The sequence below is a fragment of the Salvelinus alpinus genome, chromosome 2 (genome assembly GCF_045679555.1).
Source record: "Salvelinus alpinus chromosome 2, SLU_Salpinus.1, whole genome shotgun sequence".
Taxonomy (NCBI): domain Eukaryota; kingdom Metazoa; phylum Chordata; class Actinopteri; order Salmoniformes; family Salmonidae; genus Salvelinus; species Salvelinus alpinus.
The window spans coordinates 114292063-114304871 of NC_092087.1; the positions used below are offsets into that span (position 1 = coordinate 114292063).

The window sequence follows — 12809 nt, forward strand, 5'->3', positions numbered from 1 at the left end:
CCATTTTCTAATAATTGTGCCAACAGTTGTTGCCTTCTCATCAAGCTGCTTGCCTATTGTCCTGTAGCCCATCCCAGCCTTGTACAGGTCTACAATTTATCCCTGATGTCCTTACACAGCTCTCTGGTCTTGGCCATTGTGGAGAGGTTGGAGTCTGTTTGATTGAGTGTGTGGACAGGTGTCTTTTATACAGGTAACGAGTTCAAACAGGTGCAGTTAATACAGGTAATGAGTGGAGAACAGGAGGGCTTCTTAAAGAAAAACTAACAGGTCTGTGAGAGCCGGAATTCTTACTGGTTGGTAGGTGATCAAATACTTATGTCATGCAATAAAATGCAAATTAATTACTTAAAAATCATACAATGTGATTTTCTGGACTTTTGTTTTAGATTCCGTCTCTCACAGTTGAAGTGTACCTATGATAAAAATGACAGACCTCTACATGCTTTGTAAGTAGGAAAACCTGCAAAATCGGCAGTGTATCAAATACTTGTTCTCCCCACTGTATGTTGTGAAATTGTTAGATATTACTTGTTAGATATTACTGCACTGTCGGAGCTAGAACCACAAGCATTTCACTACACCCCCAATAACATCTGCTAAACACGTGTATGTGATCAATAAAATGTGATTTGATTTTGATTTGAAATAAATGTCCTATTTATCAAAGGTGCTTTTGGCTGGGGTCAAAATGACTCCAAAGGATTTGAATTTGTTAAAAGTCCATTTTGATACAGAAACACTAAACCATGATTTAGATTTATTAACAACCATTTGATTGTGGGTGTAAACGCTTGTTTTAAATTCTCACTCATTAAAAACGAATCAATCAACACATGCTTCTCTTTGAACGACTTATAAAGTTTATTAAATAAACTTTTGGTTCCTCAACTGCGTTGCCCACTGCAGTCAGCAGATGGCGATGTGCGTCTTTAGGTTCAGGCGATGCTGCCAGTGTGACGTATAATCTAGTGGACGGGACGCTCCTTCAACAACAACAGCTAGTCAGACACCTCGGTAGCTTTCTAGCAAACATAGCTACAACATTCACCCGCTTTACACTGTTTTGGTGTATATTAGTCGCTGTGTATTAAACACACTTCTGTCTTATGTACTTGTTGGCCCATTTAATTATATATTTACGTTGTTTGTCAGCTAGCTGGTTTGCTAAGTTAGCTTTGAACTAGGCTAGTCGCTAATGCTAGCTAGCTAACATTTCCGACCATGAGTTCACTAAGCTACTCTCCTCCTGCTACAGAAGAGGGGGTCTGCTGGACGGAGAAAGAAGCTCTCGTTAAAGAGAAAGAGGAGGAGGAAGAGAAGGATGTTACAATACAAATACAAGTAGAGGGTGAGGCTGTTACTGTGAAAGAAGAAGAGAAAGACGTTACAGGGAAAGAAGAAGAAGACGCGTTCAGAGTGAAAGAGGAGGAAGATGTTACAGTAAAAGAAGAAGAGGAAGAGAAAGAGGAGGATGCAGTTTTTGGAGTGAAAGAGGAGGAGGAGGAGATGACTGTCACATTGAAGGAGGAGAAGGAAGAAGAGGAGGTTGGAGATCTGTTTAACACCAGTAAGTACCGTCTCTGCAGTTGTTGAACCAATATGCAGTAAAGGGGTTTTACACTGTAATGTTGTTCTGTAGGAATGGCTGAAGCTACACTGTAACGTGTAGAACATCAAGAGTGGACCATCAACAAAACGTTAACAATTGATCAAATGCATCCAATGACAATGCCTGAAATACTGTAGTCCTCAATATCTCCTATTAGATTAGCCCAATATGTAGTCTTAAAGGGGCAATCAGCAGTTGTTACATCCATTTGGGGACTTATACATTAATGATATGTACCCATCTGTTTCTTTAAGAATTCACTTATGAATGCCTCATGAGGTTAGTTCAACTGTCATACCCCATCAGAACCCAAAATATAAGCTTAATATGCTTTTTACCGAAACAGGAAGGGAGTACGCTTTGTTATTGTGTCTACTGCTGATTGCTGCCCCCGTTACTCCTCAAGGTTCAAGGACTGTATGTTATTTTCAGAGGTAGACTGGCTCTGGCAGGTAAAATAGTCAAATAATGACCGGTTGCATCTCCACCTGGTATGGCAACTGCTCGGCATCTGACCGTAAGGCGCTACAGAGGGTAGTGCGAACGGCCCAGTACATCACTGGGGCCAAGCTTCCTGCCATCCAGGACCTATATAATAGGCGGTGTCAGAGGAAAGCCCACAAAATTGCCAGAGACTCCAGTCACCCAAGTCATAGACTGTTTTCTCTGCTACCGCACGGCAAGTTGTACCGGAGCTCCAAGTCTAGAACCAAAAGCCTCCTCAACAGCTTCTACCTCCAAGCCATAAGACTGCTGAACAATTCGGAAAATCACCACCGGACAATTTACATTGACCCCCCCCCCCCACCATTTTGTGCACTGCTGCTACTCGCTGGTTGTTTGTTACCTATGCATAGTCACTACACTCCCCTACCTTCCTGTACAGATTACCTCAACTAGCCTGTAACCCCGCACACTGACTCGGTACCAGTGCCCCCTGTATATAGCCTCCACACTGACTCAGTACCAGTGCCCCCTGTATTTAGCCTCCACACTGACTCAGTACCGGTGCCCCCTGTATATAACCTCCACACTGACTCAGTACCGGTGCCCCCTGTATATAGCCTCCACACTGACTCAGTACCGGTGCCCCCTGTATATTGCCTCCACACTGACTCAGTACCGGTGCCCCCTGTATATAGCCTCCACACTGACTCAGTACCGGTGCCCCCTGTATATAGCCTCCACACTGACTCGGTACCAGTGCCCCCTGTATATAGCCTCCACACTGACTCGGTACCGATGCCCCCTGTATATAGCCTCCACACTGACTCAGTACCGGTGCCCCCTGTATATAGCCTCCACACTGACTCGGTACCAGTGCCCCCTGTATATAGCCTCCACACTGACTCGGTACCGATGCCCCCTGTATATAGCCTCCACACTGACTCAGTAGCGGTGCCCCCTGTATATAGCCTCCACACTGACTTGGTACCAGTGCCCCCTGTATATAGCCTCCACACTGACTTGGTACCGATGCCCCCTGTATATAGCCTCCACACTGACTCAGTACCGGTGCCCCCTGTATATAGCCTCCACACTGACTCGGTACCAGTGCCCCCTGTATATAGCCTCCACACTGACTCGGTACCGATGCCCCCTGTATATAGCCTCCACACTGACTCAGTACCGGTGCCCCCTGTATATAACCTCCACACTGACTCGGTACCGGTGCCCCCTGTATATTGCCTCCACACTGACTCGGTACCGGTGCCCCCTGTATATTGCCTCCACACTGACTCAGTACCGGTGCCCCCTGTATATAGCCTCCACACTGACTCGGTACCGGTGCCCCCTGTATATAACCTCCACACTGACTCAGTACCGGTGCCCCCTGTATATAGCCTCCACACTGACTCAGTACCGGTGCCCCCTGTATATAACCTCCACACTGACTCAGTACCGGTGCCCCCTGTATATAGCCTCCACACTGACTCCGTACCGGTGCCCCCTGTATATAGCCTCCACACTGACTCAGTACCGGTGCCCCCTGTATATAGCCTCCACACTGACTCAGTACCGGTGCCCCCTGTATATAGCCTCCACACTGACTCAGTACCGGTGCCCCCTGTATATAGCCTCCACACTGACTCAGTACCGGTGCCCCCTGTATATAACCTCCACACTGACTCAGTACCGGTGCCCCCTGTATATAGCCTCCACACTGACTCGGTACCGGTGCCCCCTGTATATAGCCTCCACACTGACTCGTACCGGTGCCCCCTGTATATAGCCTCCACACTGACTCAGTACCGGTGCCCCCTGTATATAGCCTCCACACTGACTCAGTACCAGTGCCCCCTGTATATAGCCTCCACACTGACTCTGTACCGGTGCCCCCTGTATATAGCCTCCACACTGACTCGGTACCGGTGCCCCCTGTATATAGCCTCCACACTGACTCGGTACCGGTGCCCCCTGTATATAACCTCCACACGGACTCAGTACCGGTGCCCCCTGTATATAGCCTCCACACTGACTCAGTACCGGTACCCCCTGTATATAGCCTCCACACTGACTCAGTACCGGTGCCCCCTGTATATAGCCTCGTTATTGTTATTCTCATTGTGTTACTTTTTATTATTACTTTTTATTTTAGTCTAGTTGGTAAACGTTTTTCTTCTTCTTGAACTGCACTGTTGGTTAAGGGCTTGTAAGTAAAGCATTTCACGGTAAAGTCTAATTTGGTGTCTTGATGGATTTGTAAAAAACTTTTTGTCATAAACACTATATATATTTTTTTTTAAATGTTGCTGACACCCCTCCCCAGAGGTGTCTCATTATTGGGATTCATTGCTGATTCCTACCTGTAGCTCACTATGAGGTGTCTAGTGATACAGGTTAAGGACCCTGTTGGAGATTGGTGGTTGGTAGCGGAGTCGAGGGAACAAGCAGGGTTGGACAGGGCCATGTTATTTTCCCACACAGTCTCTGTGGTTCATATGAACCCCATTCCTGGGAATTAGATTTGATTACAAATCACCCCTGTCTGTTACCACAGAAGGGTTCCGTTTGTCCCATTCCCAGCCAGGTTACGAGGCGCTTTATCACCAGAACCTATGACTGGTTGATAGGGGAAACCTCCATGCTTATTATAGAAAAAGTAATTGGGGGGAAACTATTTAGTAAACTGAAATAAAACAGCAAACCTGTTTGAAAAATGAAAACTATTCCAAAACTATCTTTGACTCAAACTAAAATAGCCTAAAATAATAACCAGCATGAATTATGTTCAGTTTGAATAATTTATATCTTAACTTTGGGCAAAAATATAATATTTTTTATGTGGTTTTAAAGCTTCTGAACCTGGTGGCTGGTAAATGCTGCCATGGGATGGCAATGTTTCAAATGGACCTAGCTTGTGTATCACTATCACTTGCTATCACCAGAAATACTTTAAGAAATTAGGATATTGGAAACTCCTTTCGATTCGTATTTACAGCTTAAAGAAAATAACATTGGCATGAATTACCCTCCGTGAACAACAAGCACAACATTACAAATATTTTCAGAGATGTGAGATAATTAACTTGTTCTCTGTAATATTGTATAGCTTTGCAATCGTGACGTTACGTACTTTCAAGGACAATAGGCATGTTTCTCGACTCATACCCTGACTTTAAAAAGGGATTTTGTGAGAATTAGCTTAGGAACTGCGTGTCACAGCATGACAACGTGAAGGCGATTGGTCGACAGTCTCTTGGACGGGTGTTTTAACCTCTAACGAGCCTCTACCCCGGGTCCGGGAGCACCCCCCATCCCCCCACACACTGATTAGCATAGCTAGCATAGCTTCACAAGTAGATAGTAGCATCTAAATATCATTAAATCACAAGTCCAAGACACCAGATGAAAGATACAGATCTTGTGAATAAAGCCACCATTTCAGATTTTTAAAATGTTTTACAGGGAAGACAAAATATGTAAATCTATTAGCTAAACACGTTAGCAAAATACACCACTATTCTAACTCCATCAGTTTCTTACTCCTTCAGGTGCTATCACCAATTCGGCTCAACTAAGATATTGATATCCACTAACCAAGAAAAAACCTCTTCAGATGACAGTCTGATAACATATTCATGGTATAGGATAGTTTTTGTTAGAAAAAAGTGCATATTTCAGGTAGAAATCACAGTTTACAATTGCACCCACCATCACAAATCGACTAGAATTACTAGATAGAGCAACGTGTATGACCAATTTACTCATCATAAAACATTTCATAAAAATAGACAAAGCATAGCAATGGAAAGACCCAGTTCTTGTGATTTCAGACCATATTTCAGATTTTCTAAGCGTTTTTCAGCGAAAACACAATAAATCGATAAGTTAGCATACCACATGTGCAAACGTTACCAGAGCATCGATTCCAGCCAAAGAGCGCTATAACGTAATCACCGCCAAAATATATTAATTTTTTCACTAACCTTCTCAGAATTCTTCCGATGACACTCCTGTAACATCATTTTACAATATACATATACAGTTTGTTCGAAAAGGTGCATATTTAGCCATACAAAACCGTGGTTACACAATAAAAATACTAGGAAATCAAGCCTCAATATGTCTGACGTCATCTATCAGAGTGATCTAGTTTAATTGAAAGCTAATCATATACTTGACTAAAAAATACAGGGTTGACAGCAATCGAAAGACAAATTAGTTCTTAATGCAACCGCTGATTTACATTTTTAAAATTATCCTTACTTTTCAATACAGGGTTGGCCAAGTGAAGCTATACAAAACAAAATGGCGAAATATGCGTTTAAAATATTTCGACAGAAACACGATTTATCATATTAAATATTGCTTACTTTGAGCTGTTCTTCCATCAGATTCTTGGGCAATGTATCCTTTCTATGTTATAAACGTCTTTTGGTCGATAGATGTCCTCTGTCCTTCGAAATATCCACTAACGATCGAACGGGACCCCAAAACGTGTCCAAACTTTCAGAGTGCACAACAAAGAAATTCCTCAAAATCGCACTAAACGGATATAAATTGCTATAAAACGGTTCAAATTAACTACATTATGATGTTTTTAACAACTATAACGACTGAAAACATGACCGGAGAAATATTGCTGGTTAGAAAACGATTTGGAACGAGGCAAGTCCGATGGCCTTCACGCTTCAGGCGCACGACGAGAAAGGGCGGTCCCTAAACATTTTGTGGTTTTATAATGGCTGTGAATGTCCCATCGATTTCATTCAAAACGTGATGACGTACAGACACCCAGAGGAAGACGTAGGCAGTGTCGGTTTCTTCATAGCATTCACTGTCGCCTTAAAAACAGACCCCAGATCAGGGGTAAAAATTTCTGAAATCTGAACCCTGTCATGAAAAGTGCTGTAGAAATTGTTCTGTACCACTCAGAGACAAAATTCCAACTTCTATAGAAACTAGAAGGTGTTTTCTATCCAATAATAACAATAATATGCATATTGTACGATCAAGAATTTAGCACGAGGCAGTTTAATTTGGAGACACAAATATGCTAATGCGGAACAGCACCCCCTATAGTTGCAAGAAGATATACGCTTTGACATTTTCTGGAATAGTTTTTATTTGAAAACGTTTTTGTTTACTTGCCTGCCTATTGAATTTGGAATGCACTGTACTGTTCATCTCTGAAACTCACTGAGATAATTTCTTTGATCCAGCAGTAGCAATACAGGGATATAACATCTACAGAAATGACAGGAATGCTTATGGGGGAGGTGTTGCTGTATACAGTGCATTCTGAAAGTATTCAGACCCCTTGACTTTTTCCACATTTTGTTACTTTAAAGCTTTATTCTAAAATTGATCAAATTATTTTTTTCCCTCTTTCATTTAGCTAATTTATTTGGCACACCTGCATTTGGGGAGTTTGCTTTAAGCACGATGTTTGATCTAATAATGAAGACACACAAATGACTCGAGGGAGCCAGAGATCAAGATAGCCTAACCAGAAGAGAGAAATTCTACCGTTATGCTCCTGAAGTTTCCTGTAATGGGCTACGCCAGCGGTCGGCAACCTTTTCCATTTGGAGTGCCAAGTTATCTGACCATTTCTACCAATCCGCGTGCCAGTTATGATATTCATATAAACATTTTCGTGGAACAGTTTCATTTCATTTATAGTAGTATCTCAAAATCATTGTCTGTGGTTAATCTACATTTAATCTAAATTAAAATTATACAAATCTAAAAGTGACTTTCACTGCCATTGCCAACTATGTAAAGATAGCCTACATAAAGCCAACAAATAAAAACATTGCAGCCTGCAGGTAGAAAATATCCAAAAATCACATTTGCTGCAAATGGCCTGTCTACAACGATCTTGAAACATTGTATCAACTATCACCTGGGTCGGCCCAAAACTCGAGATAGCGAGCTTGCAACATTGTATAACATATTCTGGGCTGTTAGTTTCCCGCGCCAGTGAGTTCGGGACAGACACAGCTGTTGGCTATTTGTGCAAAGGATAAGAAGTAATTGGGTATTTTATGACATTTCCACTGGATCAGAGCATTACATTTTTCCTTTTCATGCCGAGTGGTTATTGAAAGGGTGAGAGCTGGAAATATTTTTCAAATACTTTGAGGAACTATTGTCATTTGCAATTGATTTTGATTAGACTTTGTTTATTTTCTGTTTGAGGTGAATAAAACATTACTTTGAAAAGCTCCACAACTCATTAGTGGTGGTGCGTTAAGACAATCAGAAATACCATCAGACATCCCCAAATGGGCACATTTATCAAATCAAATTTTATTTGTCACATACACATGGTTAGCAGATGTTAATGCGAGTGTAGCGAAATGCTTGTGCTTCTAGTTCCGACAATGCAGTAATAACCAACAAGTAATCTAACCTAACAATTCCACAACTACTACCTTATACATACAAGTGTAAAGGGATAAAGAATATGTACATAAAGATAAATGAATGAGTGATGGTACAGAACGGCATAGGCAGGATGCAGTAGATGGTATAGAGTACAGTATATACATATGAGATGAGTAATGTAGGGTATGTAAACATAAAGTGGCATAGTTTAAAGTGGCTAGTGATACATGTATTACATAAAGATGGCAAGATGCAGTAGATGATATAGAGTACAGTATATACATATACATATGAGATGAGTAATGTAGGGTATGTAAACATTATAATTAAGTGGCATTGTTTAAAGTGGCTAGTGGTACATTTTTACATAATTCCATCAATTCCCATATTAAAGTGGCTGGAGTTGAGTCAGTATGTTGGCAGCGGCCGCTAAATGTTAGTGGTGGCTGTTTAACAGTCTGATGGCCTTGAGATAGAAGCTGTTTTTCAGTCTCTCGGTCCCTGCTTTGATGCACCTGTACTGACCTCGCCTTCTGGATGGTAGCGGGGTGAACAGGCAGTGGCTTGGGTGGTTGTTGTCCTTGATGATCTTTATGGCCTTCCTGTGACATCGGGTGGTGTAGGTGTCCTGGAGGGCAGGTAGTTTGCCCCCGGTGATACGTTGTGCAGACCTCACTACCCTCTGGAGAGCCTTACGGTTGTGGGCGGAGCAGTTGCCGTACCAGGCGGTGATACAGCCCGACAGGATGCTCTCGATTGTGCATCTGTAGAAGTTTGTGAGTGCTTTTGGTGACAAGCCGATATTCTTCAGCCTCCTGAGGTTGAAGAGGCGCTGCTGCGCCTTCTTCACAACGCTGTCTGTGTGGGTGGACCAATTCAGTTTGTCCGTGATGTGTACACCGAGGAACTTAAAACTTTCCACCTTCTCCACTGCTGTCCCGTCGATGTGGATAGGGGGGTGCTCCCTCTGCTGTTTCCTAAAGTCCACAATCATCTCCTTTGTTTTGTTGACGTTGAGTGTGAGGTTATTATCCTGACACCACACTCCGAGGGCCCTCACCTCCTCCCTGTAGGCCGTCTCGTCGTTGTTGGTAATCAAGCCTACCACTGTAGTGTCATCTGCAAACTTGATGATTGAGTTGGAGGGGTGCATGGCCACGCAGTCGTGGGTGAACAGGGAGTACAGGAGAGGGCTCAGAACGCACCCTTGTGGGGCCCCAGTGTTGAGGATCAGCGGGGTGGAGATGTTGTTACCTACCCTCACCACCTGGGGGCGGCCCGTCAGGAAGTCCAGGACCCAGTTGCACAGGGCGGGGTCGAGACCCAGGGTCTCGAGCTTGATGACGAGTTTGGAGGGTACTATGGTGTTAAATGCTGAGCTGTAGTCGATGAACAGCATTCTCACATAGGTATTCCTCTTATCCAGATGGGTTAGGGCAGTAGGTCCTACAGTAGGTCTATGTTGTTGTTATGGGTCCTACAGTAGGTCTATGGTTTGTTATGGGTCCTACAGTAGGTCTATGTTGTTGTTATGGGTCCTACAGTAGGTCTATGTTGTTGTTATGGGTCCTACAGTAGGTCTATGTTGTTGTTATGGGTCCTACAGTAGGTCTATGTTGTTGTTATGGGTCCTACAGTAGGTCTATGTTGTTGTTATGGGTCCTACAGTAGGTCTATCTTGTTGTTAGGTGAAGTTATGGGTCCTACAGTAGGTCTATGTTGTTGTTATGGGTCCTACAGTAGGTCTATGTTGTTGTTATGGGTCCTACAGTAGGTCTATCTTTTTGTTAGGTGAAGTTATGGGTCCTACAGTTGGTCTATCTTGTTGTTAGGTGAAGTTATGGGTCCTACAGTAGGTCTATGTTGTTGTTAGGTGAAGTTATGGGTCCTACAGTAGGTCTATGTTGTTGTTAGGTGAAGTTATGGGTCCTACAGTAGATCTATGTTGTTGTTAGGTGACGTTATGGGTCCTACAGTAGGTCTATGTTGTTGTTAGGTGAAGTTATGGGTCCTACAGTAGGTCTATGTTGTTGTTAGGGGAAGTTATGGGTCCTACAGTAGGTCTATGTTGTTGTTAGGTGAAGTTATGGGTCCTACAGTAGGTCTATGTTGTTGTTAGGTGAAGTTATGGGTCCTACAGTAGGTCTATGTTGTTGTTAGGGGAAGTTATGGGTCCTACAGTAGGTCTATGTTGTTGTTAGGTGAAGTTATGGGTCCTACAGTAGGTCTATGTTGTTGTTAGGTGAAGTTATGGGTCCTACAGTAGGTCTATGTTGTTGTTAGGTGAAGTTATAGTTCCTACAGTAGGTCTATGTTGTTGTTAGGTGAAGTTATGGGTCCTACAGTGGGTCTATGTTGTTGTTAGGTGAAGTTGTGGGCCAATTTGTTAAACACTTAATGTACAAACCCTCAGTTTCACGCTGATGGCAAAGCTAGCTAAAGAGCATTTTAGTGGTTGAAGTGTTTTATAAGTATAAAGCAGTTGATTTGTGACAATAACACAAACATATTAAGCAGGAGATTCAAACGAGCCTAACAGTTGTAATCCAATAGTAATGTGAAATGCACTTCACTCATAATCAACCTGGAAATGGAGGCTATTTTTGCTGTCAGCCTATGAGAACTCCCCTGAGTTTCCTCCACGGTGGTGAATTAGTGAATAGACACAGAGCTTAATGTGAGTTTCCTTGAGTAGCACTCCTGATCTTGCGCTGTAATATTCAGAATACATTGTGGAAAACTAAAATCTTTGTTCACCATTTTTGTTCCAGACAGATATACTCCATCCATAACTAGTGGTTTCCTCATTACCAGATATACTACATCCATAACTAGTGGTTTCCTCATTACCAGATATACTACATCCATAACTAGTGGTTTCCTCATTACCAGATATACTACATCCAAAACTAGTGGTTTCCTCATTAGCAGGGAGGTGTTTCTGCAATCAAATTGTTTGTGCATCGCCCTCGTGCTGCAATTTTAGCAAACACAGAAAGGGGCCTTTTTTGGAGATCAAAGGTCGTCTGCCACACGGCTTAGGTTTTGACTGTCTTAAGACAATTGTAAAGTAATTTAACAGACCTCTGGGCATCACCTTTTACCTCAAATAAACAGTGGATTTCTGCTGTTGTGGGCCTTTAACCGTCTGACTTTGTTGTTCACACAGGAGAGATACGGGACTATCGTGGATCCTCTGGGGAGCCTCAACAACAACATGATGCTGAAGAGGCAGAGAAGAGTCTCTCCACATCAGAACACCTCAAGAAACACCCGCAGAGACCCACAGGGAAGAAATCTCACCGCTGCTCTGACTGTGGGAAAAGATTCACCTACTCATCACACCTTAAAATACATCAAAGAATTCACACTGGAGAGAAACCTTTTAGCTGTGGTCAATGTGGAAAGAGTTTTTCAACATCTGTCTCTCTGACTCTGCACCAGAGAACACACACAGGAGAGAAACCTTATAGCTGTGGTCAATGTGGGAAGAGTTTTGGTCAATCTTGCCATCTGGTATCACACCAGAGAACACACACAGGAGAGAAATCTTATAGTTGTGGTCAATGTGGAAAGAGTTTTTCTACACCTGGCTCTCTGACTCTGCACCAGAGAACACACACAGGAGAGAAACCTTATAGCTGTGGTCAATGTGGGAAGAGTTTTGGTCAATCTTGCCATCTGGTATCACACCAGAGAACACACACAGGAGAGAAATCTTATAGTTGTGGTCAATGTGGAAAGAGATGTTCTACATCTGGCCATCTGACTGTACACCAGAGAATACACACAGGAGAGAAACCTTACAGCTGTGCTCAATGTGGGAAGAGTTTTGCTGCATCTATAACTCTGACTCAACACCAGAGAACACACACAGGAGAGAAACCATATAGCTGTGATCAATGTGCGAAGAGTTTTAGTCAATCTGGACATCTGACAGTGCACCAGAGAACACACACAGGAGAGAAACCGTTTAGCTGTGATCAATGTGGGAAGAGTTTTGCTGCATCTATAACTCTGACTCGACACCAGAGAACACACACAGGAGAGAAATCTTATAGCTGTGGTCAATGTGGGAAGAGTTTTTCTTCTTCTAGCTGTCTAACTATACACCATAGAACACACACAGGAGAGAAACCTTATAGCTGTGATCAATGTGGGAAGAGTTTTAGTCAATCTGGAGATCTGACAGTGCACCAGAGAACACACACAGGAGAGAAACCGTTTAGCTGTGATCAATGTGGGAAGAGTTTTGTTCGATCTGGCCATCTGACAGTACACCAGAGAACACACACAGGAGAGAAACGTCTTAGCTGTGACCAGAGATAATCTGATAAAAGATCTCTGATCAAATATCAGA

The 12809-nt window shown here is 42.9% G+C and overlaps 1 protein-coding gene and 1 pseudogene across 1 annotated transcript in view; one reads left to right on the forward strand and one right to left on the reverse strand.

Moving 5' to 3' along the window:
- Positions 1-12809, reverse strand: part of LOC139549976 (parathymosin-like) — a 253145-nt gene that overhangs the window by 201170 nt on the left and 39166 nt on the right. The window lies entirely within an intron of this gene.
- The window catches only part of LOC139552456 (zinc finger protein 585A pseudogene), a 100809-nt pseudogene that overhangs the window by 68991 nt on the left and 19009 nt on the right, over positions 1-12809 (forward strand).